Here is a 14,113-nt window from a genome sequence, read left to right as displayed (position 1 = left end):
GTGGTCGTTTGGCCCCTGTGTGACCCACACCACACCACTCCTCTGGCTGCAGCTGAAACCGAATCTGGGGTTAAGTGTGCAGCTGTGTTCAGCAACTTACTCAGGCGTCATAATCAGAGTTAACAGTCAGTAATGTTTGAGTTCGGAGCACCTGACAGTTACGCTTAGCTGCGGTGGGAAAGAGCATAAGGGATGGAAATGTGTAAGGGCGAAGGTGATTAAAAGTAACCAAACAAAACTGGCCTAAAATCATGCAACCTAAACATACTTCCAATGATAAATAATGACTGGTGTTTAGGTTGATGATAAATGCTGTCAATACAATTTTACATTGTGGAATATAATGCATTTCTTTGGTATGTGTGTTAGTTATTGTGAACTACGTCACCCAACAATCAACTTGTTTATTGGCTTTCCATTCACTAAAGGACATAAACAGTCCTCAAAGCTACACTTCCTATGTTGCAATTTAGAAATCACTTTTCGTCAGAGTTTTTTATGAAGGAAAAATTGTCACTGTTCCCTGTGGAGTCAAACTGAGTGGTTGGAAAGATTCATGCATGTCATCATTATACATTAGAGCTGCAACCTTAGTTTACTAATGGTCAGTTGACACAATATTAATTGGCAACTCATTTGATAAACTATTGATTGTGAATACAATTGTTCATACCTGAATCTTAAGAAATACTGTTATTAGTATCTAGAATATCCGTGCACATCCTTTCCCAAAATATTTCACATTATCAAATAGGTGAAGTTTTCACCGGGAAACATCGTATGACAAAATGGCATCATCAAGTATTTTTGTCCCCCCCAACCCATGTGTCTTGTTTTTAATGATTATGTTCATTGATTGATTTACCACATTAAAAACAAAAACAAATGTCAATGTTTCTAGTGCAGCGCAAATGCAGATAATTTCATGTAGGTTATTTCTCTTAATGTATTATGTTGTAATCATCTTTCTGACTCCTTTCAAATGTTTAGTATAAATATAATTATTATCATTATTATTATAAGAAGTGGTAGCAGTACAGTTAAAGTGTAAAGGACCAGAACTCCTTGGATTCAAAACTTTTTTTCCTCCAATATGAATTAAACTTGTAAAGTATGGCATTTTACATGTGCTTGTACACATTGGCATTGTCTCAATTAAGACCGCACATACATCACTGTGGCATAAATATATGGCATATGAACAAAAACTGAGGGAGATTTTGAGCCAGTGATGTGGGAACAGTCATTGGAAGACTGATGAGGACACCTTGTGGTTGCTGTGCGTTAAGGACAACAAACAGTATGAGAAGTGATTAAAATGTATTTTATGTGTTCTTTAAACCAATTTTCCAAGGCCCCAGAGTAGGGGTGGGCAATATGACGATATAGATATATGTATCTATATCGAGACTATATTAGGTCTCCACGATATGCATATCTATCGTGATAGTGCACCAGGGTAGGATTTTCACGGCGGCCATGACGGCCGGTCTGGCCTTGAAGCCCCGAAAATAATTGTACGTCCTACGGCCACCATGGCCTGCGTGCCCCTGATACTGTTAAAATCTCGTAGTTGCTTTAAAAGCGTCAGAACAGTGGTTTCTGAACTGCGTTCACAACGGACGCAATGCGAATATTCTCACCGAGTATCACCGCGGCTGTCAGCTGTGTTTACTCCTGTCATTCAAACAGGACGCGCTGGAGAGGGGGCGGGGCTTATATCCATGTAAATACTGAAGTGGAAACCAACTACGACAAAATGAACCTATTTTACCGTGATTTAATGTAATACACGTTTCAAAATGATGCCGAAGTAACTAAATACTGATAACGGTTAGTAAAAACCAAGCTGTCTAGTCAGGAATCAGAAAGTATTGCACTTCATTTATTGTCTTAGTTGATTCTGTTGGCTTATATTTTATTTTATCAATAAGGTATTTATATTGTTTTTCCCTTTTGAAACAGATGTTCAGTTATGTTAAAGTCTTTGATTGCACTTCAAGTCTAAAGTTTACATTTTAATTGTTTGGCACTGACTTTTCCTTATTGATGTTTTATGTTTAACTTAGTTATGTTTTACTCTTCTTTTCATGTTTATTGATGTTACATCACTGCTAGTGCTACCTAAAACAGAAAGTGAATTTTTATACTGAGAAACTGTGCCTTGAATATTTTATTTTATTTAGCAAGAGAGTGCACTTTAATTGGTGAAGAAACCAGTGTTAACGTTTGTTGTGTAGGGTGTAGGCCTACCTACTTGAACACTGAGGAAGCCATATCAAAATTCCTGTTGAATTGTTCATTCAGGGATTCATTGCAGAATTAAAACCAGCTTGAAATGGTATTTTGGTCTGTTACTCCTTTTTATTTTAGTTTGTGTTAACAGTACAACCACCTAAAAGGTAAGTAACTTGAAAAATAACCATAATAACCGACATGAAAAAATATTGTGATAAATATCGTCTATCGTGATACTGCTTAAAAAATATTGTGATATTATATTTTTCAATATCGCCCACCCCTACCCCAGAGGATGATAACGGTCATATCCGCTACAGTTCTCTATCATAGACCAGTGGTTCCCAACCTGGGGGGCTCGCCCCCCTTGGGGGGGAGCCATAGACTGTATATATAAATGGAAGTAGGGTCCGTGACGTCACCCATAGGACTCTGCAGAGTTGTCGAGAAGCCCTTAGTAGGCGGAGTCGGCCACTAACGGCTCGACAGTGACGTCAGAGTTCAACTCCCGCATACTCCAGCCTGCTCCAAATAAGGGCAAAGAGGCGGAGCCGAGGCGGGACCTGCTGCCACCGATCTGAAAGTTCTAGAGCTAGCTGAAGCTACCAAGCTAAGCTAACATGCTCCCCATCTGCACACTGCCGTGGCATTTTACGATTCTAAGGTAAGCGGACATGAAACTATTCAGCAAAACTATAAATAATAATCTAAGTTATTGAGTTTTTAGCATAATACTTCAGAATCTTAAAATCCCTTAACGTTTGTATGCAACTGTGCTAAACTCAACACTGGAATTAAGCAAATATTAATCAGGGTTCCAGCAGGTTTCGTCAAATTTAAGACTTTTTAAGACCTTTTTATGACCACTTTGAATAGAATTTAAGACCTATTTCACGGCAATAAAGTATGAAGGAAAATTGCTAAGAAAGAAGAAATACGTCCCATAACTACTTACAAAGTAAATGTATTCATGTTCAACATAAGAACAATGACTGAACATAACAGCATAACAGTACAGAACTGTCTTAGCGTGTTAGACAAAAAGTGTGTGTATGTGTGTGTGTGTGTGTGTGTGTGTGTATGTGTGTGCTTGAGTGTGTGTGTGTTAGGGCTGTGCAATTAATCGTATTTTAATCGCAATTACGATTACAACATAATCGAAAAAAACGATTATTTTTGCTTTGCTAGGTTGTGACAGTGCACTACAACATATTTGATCTAATTAATTTTAGTCTAATTTATTTATCATATTTATATATGTTAAGTAGCTTGTGGAAGTGCGCTCCAAAAATATTTGTTGATCTTATTTATTGGTATTTATTATTTTGATATTATTTATTTAAATATATCATTTATTTAATTAATTTTTGTATTGCTTTTTCAGTTGAATTATAAGTTCAGGGTAATCAACAGTTAAAAAGATACTGTTCAAATTATAAATTTGTTTTAAAGTTCAATAAAGGGATGTTTTCAAAGTCAATGAATAATCATATTTAATAATCGTGATATCAATTATTGACCAAAAATAATCGTGGTTATGATTTTTTTCATAATCGAGCAGCCCTAGTGTGTGTGTGTGTGTGTGTGTGTGTGTGTGTGTGTGTGGCCTAGCATTACTATACTTGTGGGGACCTAAATCTGTTTACACAGTCACTTGTGTGGGGACTCGCTTCCCTTATGGGGACAAATTGGAGGTCCCCATGAGGGGAATCATTAATTTTAGGGTGAAGACTTGGTTAGGTTTAGGATTAGGGTTAGGGTAAGGGTTAGGCATGTGTTGGTTATGGTTAAGGTTAGGGTAAGTCTCCAGGAAATGCATGCAAGTCAATGTAATGTCCCCTGAAGTGATGTATACATGGTATGCGTGTGTGTGTGTGTGTGTGTGTGTATGTGTGTGTGTGTGTGGGTGACAAGAGCTACAGTATAGCCAGAGCTCTGCTGCCTTGGCTACAATCTTTCATCGTTGCTGTTGTATGATTGGTGTTTAACTACGGTATTTAGCGTCTACAGCACCTCCGCTTTTAGGGTTGACGTAGACCCAAACGTCGCCCGGAGGTCCCCCGGTGTTGTTGCGGGAGCTGCTGCACTAGCTAACGCTAAACTAGCTAACGCTACATTAGCAAAACAAACGCTGATTTCTTTTGCAAAAGGTGCAGCGGGCTTCAAACACGTTCCCCTCCACTGGTTTCAACCAAGCCCTAAATTCGATGTTTTCCAACCAAATACGGTTGAACTTACACTTCCCCATATTTATTTGTAAGTAGATTCGAAGAGACATGAGTTTCTGACTGCCGCTAGCTGAAGCTTGGTTGCTAGGTTACTAGCTGGGTGTTCTCCGATAAGGGGCCGGGGGAAACAAAGTTAGTGATTACTGGTTCCATGTTGATTTATTTCAATACAAATTGTTGGGGGGAACTGAAAGGCTCTTACCGTACTGGTTACTTTGCAACCCGGACATTTTCCCCAAAACACATTTTAGACGCGATCGCAACACAGAAGTACCTTTCAAATCCGATCATTTTTAAGACCTTCTAAATCATATTTAAGACCTTTCTTATTTTTTTGGTCATATTTAAGACCTTTTTAAGGCCTTAAATTCAGATTATCAAATGTAAGACTTTTTAAGACCCCGCGGGAACCCTGTGAATATGTTTGCATGACATTAGTTATTTATATTTTGATATCACTTAATTATACGTTTAATACATTTAAGTCAAGCTAAGGTACATGTGATGGTAGCTAGTTAGTGCTCTTACCTGTGAGGCCTCCTCCAAACGGCATAATAACCAGACTGTATCATTAAAACTAAGTACCAGTTCTAGATCCTTGACTTTAGACAAACAATTCAAAAGACAACATGTATTTAAAGACCAATCTTTATTTGAATGTGCCTCTTAACCTGATATATTAGTTATACAGTAATAGTATTGACAATCTAAAAAAACTGAGCAACTCAACAGTCAACTTTATGTTTCTTATTGTCTAAAACATTTGTTATTTTCATTTTCCCCCTCTCATATTCAGTGTGGACGGATTGAGACAGCGTGGTTTCCAGAAAGCTGCAGAGTCTTCAGGGAGAAACCTCCGTGTGATGGACGTCCTGTCTGTTGGTTTGGAGAGGACTGAGGGTCTTTCTTCTGCTAGGCCTGATGGAGGCCTGATGGAGGAGCCCATGCTGGGCAAAGCTGATACCAACTGCACAGGCCTAGTCTGTCACTTTATTTGACTAAATGTATTTACTTATACATTTAATAGGTTTACACCTTCTGTCCATATGTGCGTTTAATTTAAAACATTTGATTAACTTTTGGTTCACATTTCAATAAATTGTATTTGCACTCCTTTTGTCCATTATTCTTACTGAAAATGTTAGATTAAATATTCACATCTGACTGAAGATTGGCCCTATTTTTTTGTGACGTTGCAAACTCTGCGGTACAAGGCACAAGTGATGTGAAGCTCATAAAGTGAGGCAAATAGAAATAATCAGCTGATGGAGTGTAGATGTGGAAATAGGTGCATTTGATCAGCTGACTGTTTTTACAATAAAAGTAGTTTCTTAGTGTACTGGTCTTAAAAGGTCATAACATCAGCTTTTAAGTTTCCTCTTGGATGTTCTTCTTGACCCTCAGAGAAGGAGAACATGTCGTGTCTTTCAGGCATGTCCTTTCCTAACAAAAATTACAGGAAACATAAAACATATTATTGCAGAACAAGTGTGTTATTTATGAAAGTGGTGTGTTTGTGTGTTTAGGGGCTGTAGATATAATCATTTTGTAATTGTAATGTTTTTTTTTATTTCAACAGTGAGCTACAAAGACAATCAGATTATGAATGAACAGTATGAAGTTCATCAACATTGAAATATATGTTATCAAAATAATATTTAACTGTAGAAAAACGTAGTGCAACTGTAGAAGCTTGCTCTGTTGTCTCACTGAAAGAATAACTTTTACCACGTTTTTTACAGACAATATTGAGAGATAAATAGTAGCAATTCTCACTATGTTAAATATCTTTGCCTTCAATACATTAACCTCAACTTCACTGATGTGTAGGTGATCTAGTATTGTTTAATGGAATGTATATCAGTGTATTAAAGTCAATACTTCATTTATTTAAACTAATATCTTTCTTGATTCTTTGTACAGTATGAAAAAAAGAGTCTTTGTACCTGAGCTGAAGTTCACTGCTGTGAGGAGTCCAGTTCTGTCTCTCACTCTCTGGTCCAGCCTGTCTGCATCACCTGGAAACCTTAAACAAACAGATATACAGTGGGGCAAAAAAGTATTTAGTCAGCCACCAATTGTGCAAGTTCTCCCACTTAAAAAGATGAGAGAGGCGAGTAATTTTCATCCTAGGTATACCTCAACTATGAGAGACAAAATTAGACATTTCTTCTTTCTTTTTTTTTTTATCCAGAAATTCACATTGTCTGATTTTTAAAGAATTTATTTGCAAATTATGGTGGAAAATAAGTATTTGGTCACCTACAAACAAACAAGATGTCTGGCTCTCACAGACCTGTAACTTCTTCTTTAAGAGCCTCCTCTGTCCTCCACTTGTTAACTGTATTAATGGCACCTGTTTGAACTCGTTATCAGTATAAAAGACACCTGTCCACAACCTCAAACAGTCACACTCCAAACTCCACTATGGCCAAGACCAAAGAGCTGTCAAAGGACACCAGAAACAAAATTGTAGACCTGCACCAGGCTGGGAAGACTGAATCTGCAATAGGTAAGCAGCTTGGTGTGAATAAATCAACTGTGGGAGCAATTATTACAAAATGGAAGACATACAAGACCACTGATAATCTCCCTCGACCTGGGGCTCCACGCAAGATCTCACCCCGTGGGGTCAAAATGATCACAAGAACGGTGAGCAAAAATCCCAGAACCACACGGGGGGACCTAGTCAATGACCTGCAGAGAGCTGGGACCAAAGTAACAAAGGCTACCATCAGTAACACAATACGCCGCCAGGGACTCAAATCTTGCAGTGCCAGACGTGTCCCCCTGCTTAAGCCAGTACATGTCCAAGCCCGTCTGAAGTTTGCTAGAGAGCATTTAGATGATCCAGAAGAGGATTGGGAGAATTTCATATGGTCAGATGAAACCAAAATGGAACTTTATGGTAAAAACTCAACTAGACGTGTTTGGAGGAGAAAGAATGCTGAGTGGCATCCAAAGAACACCATACCTACTGTGAAACATGGGGGTGGAAACATCATGCTTTGGGGCTGTTTTTCTGCAAAGGGACCAGGACGACTGATCCGTGTAAAGGAAAGAATGAATGGGGCCATGTATCGTGAGATTTTGAGTGACAACCTCCTTCCATCAGCAAGGGCATTGAAGATGAAACGTGGCTGGGTCTTTCAGCATGACAATGATCCCAAACACACCGCCCGGGCAACGAAGGAGTGGCTTCGTAAGAAGCATTTCAAGGTCCTGGAGTGGCCTAGCCAGTCTCCAGATCTCAACCCCATAGAAAATCTTTGGAGGGAGTTGAAAGTCCTTGTTGCCCAGCGACAGCCCCAAAACATCACTGCTCTAGAGGAGATCTGCATAGAGGAATGGGCAAAAATACCAGCAACAGTGTGTGAAAACCTTGTGAAGACTTACAGAAAATGTTTGACCTCTGTCATTGCCAACAAAGGGTATATAAAAAAGTATTGAGATTAACCTTTTTTATTGACCAAATACTTATTTTCCACCATCATTTGCAAATAAAGTCTTTAAAAATCAGACAGTGATTTTCCGGATTTTTTTTTCTCATTTTGTCTCTCATAGTTGAGGTATACCTAGGATGAAAATTACAGGCCTCTCATCTTTTTAAGTGGGAGAACTTGCACAATTGGTGGCTGACTAAATACTTTTTTGCCCCACTGTATATGTAAAAGTACCATGTGTACAAACAATATAACTGATTCCCTTCTGTTGAACATGTTGGATTGTGTATTGTCCGAGTCAGGGTCTTTTTTATTCTACTGTAACTTTGGAAGTTGTGTTACCAATGCTTACTGTTTATTTGATACCAATTTGGTAATGCAATTCATAAAAACAACAAGGTTTGGGTTTGTTCTTCAGATGACTGTGATGTTAACGTGTAAGCTCAATAATGAACTCCAGCTCAACCAACCATATTGTAATATCTAAGTAATCATCTTACATTTTTTAATTAATAATTGTAATATACACACATCTTATTGTGAGGTTGATTTCACATACACTACTTCGACATTAGCTTGTCTACATACTTGAGCATAGCCAATTTAAATTAACCTTAGCGATGCATATAGTTCCTACCTACATAATAATCATCTCTCTAAATTACAAGGATGACCTTATTTTATCAACCTCAAACAGAAGCAGTTTGTTGTACAGTATTATCCCGCTTAACACTTGTCTATTTCGTTTTAACCTTTATAAATAGTCTATGAATTTAACTTGGAGGCTACTATTAGCATCGTTAGCACCGATGTAGCTACCACTCGCTTACACGCTAACCCAAGCCTTAACATTAATTACGTAGCTGATTAAAATCATTAACACATAAATAAATTTAAAGTACTCAAATTTCACTTACCACAAAACCGCATTCATGCACCGTCTGTTCCAACCGCAGAGCGAGTCACAATAGTCCGATATATAAGCATGAAGAACAAACAAACACGGCCGGGGGCAAGTTGTGTTCCCTGGATGAGCTGAACAGGCAGAGTGCCTGTAGCTTCACGGAGCAGCTAGTAGAGAGACAAGAAGCTAAAAGCAGCAGTCACATCACAGAATCGTCACTCAATGTGACCACGCCCTAATTGATGCAAAAACTTTAAGACCCAATATAAATAAAAGGGTCGGGTTCAAAAACAATTCACTCACAGATCCATAATCATGAAGGTGGAATCTAACTATATTCATTATAATATTTATTGCATCCATGGGTAGAAACATGTTTTTTTCTGCTGTAAAGTTGGGCATTTTAACATGGGGGTCTATGGAAATTGCTCCTTTCTGCAGTCAGTCCCTATCGGCCAATATATGAACTGCAGTGTGTGCCACCTACGTATTGGTGTCCAGGCTCTTCCACAGAGTGTGCCGCTTGGGGGGAGCCAAAGATCGCAGGGGGGGCACCAGGCCTCAGATGATTGGAGGCGAAATATCATATTTAGACTTTTTTTTTTTTTTTTTTACATATAATTGTAACGCAATACATGATTGTCACTAAAAGACATTACAATAAAATATAAAAAATAATTTATTCATTCATTTTAATAAAAATTCAAGTTAGTAGCTATTATAGGCATAAAAAGACAAGAAATGTGTAATTCTTTCTTTAATAGAAATGTGTGCTCTGCGCGTGTCCAAACCGGGCTTTTCTGGATCAGCGCATTTTTAAAAAACATAGTCATTGTCCATGCCGGTTTCAGTTGGATTATTTGTCACAGTTGCTCCGATCAGATGGATCTCCTCCATTTTGTAGATTATTTCCCTTTGTGAATTGTTTCCACTTGCGCCGTCCTTTAATTTCTTCATACAGCGGGAATCCAAATGAATGAATCCTGAGTCCAATAACCATCAAAGTCAATCCAATATTGCTCCTTAATTACGCTTTCATCCTCCTTTAACAAAATGCTTCACATTCATCCAGTTTGTGACAGTAGTTGTAGCATTTTTGAGACTTTTAAACTTCAATTACCGCTATTTCCCCCCCCCCCCGTGTGTGTGTGGGGGGGGGGGGGGGGGGGGGGGGGCGACGCGCAGCTTCCAACAGGAGTCATTTGGGGGGGCTCTTGGGAAAAAAAGGTTGGGAACCCCTGATATAGACGGTTCAGCCACACGAGGCCGACATGGAAACGCATATAACGATAACGGGTCCCAAGGTGGGTAGATCTGCGAACGAAACGCTCTGGGGGGGAAACGGCTCCGTGTTTACGCCCTATACCAGGGGGCGCCAACCCGCGGCTCTTCAGTTCATATCGAGTTGTATATGTGTGAGTTTGGGGAAGTCAGGCAGTCGGACAAAGAAATCACTGATTGGCTGTTCAGCTAGCGAATCAGTGCATGAGAAGCGAAACGGTTGCTTGAGAATGTCTTCCACAAGCAACACTCCAATGGCTGATAGCTAAAGTACCGCACGAAACATGTTTTCGATGGACGAGAGTGAAAATGGAACGTACACGCTATTTGTTGTTTGTTTATATCACGTACTCTGTTCTTCTTCTCTGTGTTCAGGTTGTTGCCTGTTTTTAATGACGAATACACACTACCTAGACGCAGGAGAACACGCCGACGCAACAGTCGGCGTCGGCGAGTTCTCTGGTGACTGCTTGGTGTGTCAGGGCCTTAAGAAAAACTGATGCATTAATCAATAACAACAATCCACAGCTCCTCTCTCTGCTCCAGAGGATTTTAAAAATATATATCCCAATGCCACAAAAATGCATAAGTGACGTGGTTGAAATCTTGTCTCCAGAAAACAAAAAACTGAAACAAGCAGTATCAGTAACTGTGTGTTTGATGTGGCTCTTTGCAGTAACATAGAAAAAAATGTGGCTCTTAACCTCTGACTGGTTGGCCACCCCTGCCCTATAAGATCATGTCCTGATAACGTTGAAGCAATAGCCCTGCCTCTCCCCACCTCTCCTGCTCAGAGATCAGCTGCTGGGCTGTCAGATGAGGGGGAGGAAAACAGAGGCTCCGTTTTGTATTCTTATATTATTATATAGAGTCGTTATTCATTTGTTTTAAAACTCAATAAATAACAAAGAAGACCTTTGACCGAAACTTTTCTAATTTTGTTCGGAAGATTTAAACTTTAACGGACATGTTGACCGGCGAAAAAAAATCTAACTGAAACTCTGCTGCACGGTCCCCTCGTTCCTTGGAAGAGGCGGAGAGGTGGGTGTTTTTCATCTGCTGGTGGACTACCTGAGAGATTTACAGCACGAGCAAACGCTTGCCTCAGGGAGGGAGAAAAAGAGGCAGAGCGTCCACAGCGAAGAATAAACAGAAGGGCAACCATGCGCAAAGTCTTCTTCGCTGCTTTTGTGGCAGGAGTACAGCGCCACTTACAGGCATATGTACTACAGCGTCTCCAGCGCTTTCGAGCGGTCTCGTGTGAACGGACATGTTTCTGGTGCCTATTGCATGTGGACGGAAGACTTTTTTGATATCGATTTCGGTCCGTTTGCGTTAACGTCCTCGTGTGGCTCCAGCCCAAGTGTAATACCCTTAACTGAACGAACTTGAAAGGCAACTATAGGGAATGGAGACTGTAGTCGGGAAAATCTCAACACTTGCAGTAAACAGTCAGAAGACAGTTGACATCCAACACATTCAGCGTCTCTTGCTGATCTTGGCTACATCTTCCTGGTCTACATATTAGCATAAAAGAATAAAATGTTATCCCATGGTCCTTTTTTCTTTTGATTGTTGGTCATAGGACTGGCTGTTGAAGCCACCAACATAACAGTGCATACAGACCTTGTTTAAATAGTTGAAAGTGAAAATGGATAACTAATGTGGCAGGTTTTTACAGTGGATAGGATGCACTGCAACGTCCACAGAAACTCCTCACACCACACCTGATGTATTATGCCCTCTTGATGTCCATCTCTACGATCAGATTAAAGACCCAGATACCAGTGTACTGTAGCTCTAAGTAGGACACAGCAGTGTATTTAATATATTTTAAGGAAATGATGATTGCCTGTAATGCACAGACAGCTAAATTGTGATTAATGCTGTGGCTTGTTTTTGGTTTGAAACTAGGACAAATAGATATGTTTTTTAATTCAAAATTAAATCTTTATTGTAACTTATATGTACTTTTTTTTCCACAGTAAAAAATATTTTGTTACCTACATAAAACCAAGTTGACCAAAACTGCCTTTATCCCTGATGTACCGAACTACAAACCTTTAAAGTTCACCTTTCAAATCCTCAGTGTTTTATACTCATTTTTGTAAAGGCACATCACTTTGACAAATGAAAAATAAAATATATTATAAGTCATTTTAACTTTGCCTAAATTAGGGGTGCAACAACTAATCGACTTAATCGATTACCAAATTAGTTGCCAACTAATTCAGTCGTCGATTCGTTGGTGACGTCATCACGTGTGTTTTACGCGCCGATAAGCTCCAACGTTATTTGTCTTTTTATCGGTACTGGAGACATTTCAAAAATATATGTCATGTATTATTGCTACATAAGCATTATATCGCAGTCTTAGTGTCGCCAACTCCTTTCTAATATGCAAAAAGACAAACAAATGCGTCTATGATGTATTTCTCCCCTGCCTGCTTGCGAGGGGGCGGGGCAGTTTACACACACGCAGCTGCTACATGCAGCAACACACTGCGGAGATCGCGGAGAGAACGCGCTCCGAGGTGTGGTTAAACTTTACCCGTCTCGATGTGGAAAATGCTCGTTGCCAAAAGTGCAATAAGAGTTTAGCATGTAAGGGCGGTAACATAAGCAATTTGTCTAAACATTTAGCAAAAGTGAACCACATTCAGACGGAGGAATGCACCGGGTCCGTTAGTCTTTCTAGTAGCTCTGTAGCCCCATCCACAAGTAACGTTTCCACGTCAGGTATTATGTATGCTAGCAGCAACACACAGTTAATTACATTTTCCAAACATGGGTTAATGATTAGAGGTAACAGAGTCATTTATTTTGTTAAAGTTTCAGCTATTCTGTTTAGAGTTCTGTTATCACATTATTTAATACAATTTGTTAAAACACTGTTGTTTAGACTTCCGGCTATGAGGAATGGAGTAGACGCGTGTTTCTCTAGCTCCCACTACTTTTAACATACAACTCACTTTTAAACCTCTTACCTGTAAACAACGAGGGGATTTTTGTTTAATCGTTTTATTTATTATACGTATAGCCATCTACTTTCCGTTGAAACGGCTAAATGGCTTCGAAAACAAGCAAAAAGGAGAAGAGAGACGAGGCAGCTGCTATGCCGTAGCATGCCGTTCTTGGTTAAGCTACTGGATGATCACAGAGACGCCCTTTCCAAGGAATTTAAGTCGGCTATGACTTCTCTGGAAGCGAAATTACACTTTGTCCAGGAGACAGTCACAGACCACGGTAACCGCCTGACCTCCCTTGAGGCTAACGCGAATCAGCTCAGCGACAAAATGGAAGAGTTTGAGGCTAAGTGCGCAGCAATGGAGGGAAGCTACAACAAGCTAAAGGCTAAAGCTATAGACCTTGAGTCACGCAGCCGCCGCAATAACATAAGGATAACTGGACTACCGGAGTCGATTGAAGGTGCACGTCCCACAGACTTTTTTTCGAGACTGCTGGTGGAGCTTCTGGGTGACCAAGTCCTCACTACAGCTCCGGAGCTGGACCGAGCACACAGAGCCCTGACTGCCAAGCCAAGTCCCGGGTCAAGACCAAGAGCGGTAATAGCCCGCATCCATCATTTCAGGACGAAAGAGCTGATCATTCAGGAGGCCCAGAAGCGGCGGGGAAAACTGTTTTTCCAGGGAAAGCCCGTGGCTATCTTTGAAGACTAATGCCCAGAGATCGTGGAGCAACGCGCGGCGCACCGGGAGGGGATGTCGCACTTTATCAACGCGGCTTGAGAACGTCACTCCTATATCCAGCAGGTTTGATCTATGTTTCATCAGCGCCGTTGCGCTTCATACATCACTCCATAACAAGCTAATATATCTTATAAAGCTGTGGAGAAGGACTTTTTGACACTCTTTGCTGTTTTTTTTTCATACTATACATGTCGAGGTACAGTCTTATGCTTTCCCATCACATTACTGTGACTATTTATTTATTCATTTTTGTTATGAATAAACCCCCAGTCACTGTTACTCTATTCGGAGTGATTTGCATTGAGATAT

General features: G+C 39.9%; 1 long non-coding RNA gene across 1 annotated transcript; it reads right to left on the bottom strand.

Moving 5' to 3' along the window:
- Positions 1 to 5,096: 5,096 nt before the first annotated feature.
- On the bottom strand, positions 5,097 to 9,987 carry LOC307028824. The gene is made up of 3 exons (XR_013805122.1): positions 8,827 to 9,987; positions 6,413 to 6,492; positions 5,097 to 5,909 (listed from the first exon to the last, which is right to left on the bottom strand). It is a non-coding gene; the product is annotated as an uncharacterized lncRNA (long non-coding RNA).
- Positions 9,988 to 14,113: the final 4,126 nt, after the last annotated feature.

The sequence above is a fragment of the Notothenia rossii genome (assembly GCF_949606895.1).
Source record: "Notothenia rossii genome assembly, chromosome: 2".
NCBI classification, from domain to species: Eukaryota; Metazoa; Chordata; class Actinopteri; order Perciformes; family Nototheniidae; genus Notothenia; species Notothenia rossii.
The sequence above is the reverse complement of the archived record's forward strand: the minus strand, read 5'-3'. Positions and strand labels throughout refer to the sequence as shown.